Source organism: Colobus angolensis, unplaced genomic scaffold, assembly GCF_000951035.1.
Source record: "Colobus angolensis palliatus isolate OR3802 unplaced genomic scaffold, Cang.pa_1.0 Scaffold96, whole genome shotgun sequence".
In the NCBI taxonomy this organism is placed as follows: domain Eukaryota; kingdom Metazoa; phylum Chordata; class Mammalia; order Primates; family Cercopithecidae; genus Colobus; species Colobus angolensis.
Window position 1 is genome coordinate 2,350,298 of NW_012123598.1, and position 2,901 is coordinate 2,353,198.

The 2,901-nt window shown below is 63.4% G+C and overlaps 1 protein-coding gene across 1 annotated transcript in view; it reads right to left on the reverse strand.

The window, feature by feature from the left end:
* The window catches only part of SUV420H2 (suppressor of variegation 4-20 homolog 2 (Drosophila)), an 8,388-nt gene extending 6,839 nt beyond the window's left edge, over positions 1 to 1,549 (reverse strand). The window contains exon 1 of the mRNA XM_011932469.1: positions 1,439 to 1,549. The gene's annotated coding sequence lies outside the window, so the exon portion shown is untranslated. The remainder of the gene's footprint in view (positions 1 to 1,438) is intronic.
* Between the last annotated feature and the right edge of the window lie 1,352 nt (positions 1,550 to 2,901).

The window sequence follows — 2,901 nt, forward strand, 5'->3', positions numbered from 1 at the left end:
CCACCCAGCCTCGGTCTCCGCCCCCTGCCTCCCCGGCAGCCTTCGGGAGTGGTCAGGAGGCTTCGGGTGAAGCCCCAGGCAGCCTGGAGGCGGGTGAGGGAAGGGAGGGCAGGGGAGGGATCCCAGCACCTGCTCCCTCTCCAAGGATTCCAGGGGAGGGGGGCTCAGAGGACAAAAGCAGGGGTGGGGTGGGGAGCAAAGGAAGACTATGGGGAGGCAGCACAGGTCAACATTTACAAAAACATGTTTTTAAAGCGGAGCCAGGAGAGAATGGAGAGATGAAGGAAACCATCCAAACCCCTAACCTGGACGGAGGGCCAGCCTCGTCCCCGCACCAGGGCACCCCAGGCTCATCTGCGCCCGGGAGGGGAGGAGATGGGGCAGGGCAAGGAGCGGGAGCTGCAGAGACGGCTGTACAGGGGTCGGGGACAGACTGGGAGGTTGCGGAAGAGAAAGAGGGGGCGCTGCTCGGGAGGGCGCCAGGGACGGCGGGGAAGCTGGAGAGGGGGCTGGGGGCAAGGACAGAAACACACAGCGGTGGGCACGGCAGGGGGCCGTGCGGGGAAGAAGGCTGCAGCCGGGCCTGGGGGTGCTCAGAGGGGTGTGAGGAAGGGAAGCGGGTGCCAGGGAGGACAGAGAGCAGGGAAAGGCCTAGGGACCCAGGGAGGAGCCAGACGGGAGACCTGGGTGGGGGGCGACCCAGGGACGGTGGAGAGGATCCTGGGTGTCCAGTGAGTGAGGGGCCTGAGAGGGCCGACAGGGGCCTAGGGATCCAGACGGGGCTTGGTGGGGTCCTGGGGAATCCAGGAAAGGGAGACCCTAGGTAAGGGCCTGGGGGGCCCAGGGAGGGGCATGGGTAGGCAGTGAGAGCCCAGGGCAAGGGACCTGGAGGGTCAGAGGCCAACCTCAGGGTCCAGGGAGAGCCAGGAGAGGGGCAGAGGGGTCAGGGAGAGGTTCTAGGGCACAGAGAGACCTAGAAGGTCCAGGAGGAAGCCTGGAGGGTGACAGGAAGTCAGGGATTGGCCCTGGGGGTGCAGGGAGGGCCCAGGGGTGAGAGAGGGGTCAGGGAGAGGCTCTGAGGGTGCAGGAAGAGGCCTAGGGGTGCAGGGAGAAGCCTGGAGGGTGAGGTCAGGGAAAGGCCCTGGGGGGTGCAGGAGGAGGCCTGGGGGTGCAGGAGGTCAGGGAGAGGCCCTGAGGATGCAGGAAGGGCCGTGGACGTAAGAAGGGGGTCAGGGCCCGGGTGAGGAAGCACAGGAAGGAGGCTGCGGTGCCGCGAAGCCCGAGGCCCGGCGACGGGACGGGAGACTTGGGTGCCTGGACACGAGGAGGGGCCGGGCGGGGTGGGGGGCAGTCGGGGCAGGGGACGACTGGGAGCCAAGGCGGCGCAGGGCTGGGGCCGTGAAGGGGCTCAGAGATCGGGCCCCGCGCCGCCCCTCACCCGCTTCTCCTCCTCCTCCTCCTCCTCAGGCGCCCGCGCCGCCGCCGCCAACACCTCCCACTGCCTCCTTCAGCTCTCGTCAAACACTGTCGCCGCACCTCCCATCTGCTCGCCAGGCCCGCCCCGCCAAGGCCACTGAGGCTTTCTATTGGTCATGGCTACCGCCACTCCTCCGTTGCTACGAAGCTCCGGCGCTCCCATTGGTCAAGCCCCACTCTTTCCCCCCGCCCAGTTCTCGTCAGTACCCAGATAAAATCCCGCCACGCCCCCGCCGCCGTCAAACGCCGCGAATTGTTGTCAGTGGTTCACATCGCTGTCCCTCAGTCTCTGCCATAGAGACGTGTCCCGCCTCCTCTCCCACTGCGGCCTGAAATCGACGCACTCATTGGCCGAAAGCGCAGTCGCTCGGGGCGAAACTTCGGTTGGGTCGGGTTATTCAGGTCCAAGTGGAAAGAGGGCGGGCTCTGCCCGCACCAGTAGTCGTATATGACTGGCTGGCCTTGGGGCAGCTCCTCTTTCCATTGGGTAAGGCATCCGTCCATCACCATAGAGTTGCGGCCTCCCTATTCTCTTTCTCCGAGGAAAGCTTCAGCCGCAGGACAGAGAAAGCCAGAGCCGGCGGGAGGAAGGCGGTGAATGTGCGCGCACCGCCATCCTTCTCCCCTCCCGCCCGGCGAAGCCTGCGGTTACTAAGGCGACGAAACTTTATTGACAGCTCTGCCTGGCTACAAAGGGCTCTTCAGTCTCTCTCCCTCCCAGACCACCGTCTCTCTCCCTCCCTCCCCGTTTACACCGCTGCGTTTCGGGAGTATCCACAGCCATTCTGTGGGACCTTCCCGCGATATGAACGGGGTCGGATGGAGGGGAGGCTGAGGGAGGAGTGGGGACTTTAGAGACAAGTCCTGACTCCTGGGGCGCTCCCCTGGGGCACCCCCTAATTGGGATCACCCCCTACCTCAATCCTGGAGGCAAACGTAACTAACAATTCATCATAATTACGCCCAGAGTAATAAGCTCCACACTCAGAACAGGCGGTCTTTGTTTGCTTCTTTGTTTGTTTCGCCACAGCCATCCTTCGCTTAACGACACTGATACCATCTGGGCAGTGCGCGTTCAGGCGATGTCGTCATCCTGACAACATCCTAGAGCAACATCACTCACACCTACGTGGCAGGGCTGCGGGCACCTGGGCTGTAAGGTGGCCGGCGGCTCCTGGGCCACACAGCTGTGCGGCAGGTTACTGTCCGGTAACACAATGTAGGCGCTTGTGTGTCTACTCATAGAAAAGGTACCGTAAGAATTCGGTATCTCAGTTTTATAGGATCACTATCAGACATGCGGTTCACCTGTATAACTATAAATAGTGGGCCCTTGGCCGGGCGCGGTGGCTCAAGCCTGTAATCCCAGCACTTTGGGAGGCCGAGACGGGCGGATCACGAGGTCTGGAGATCAAGACCATCCTG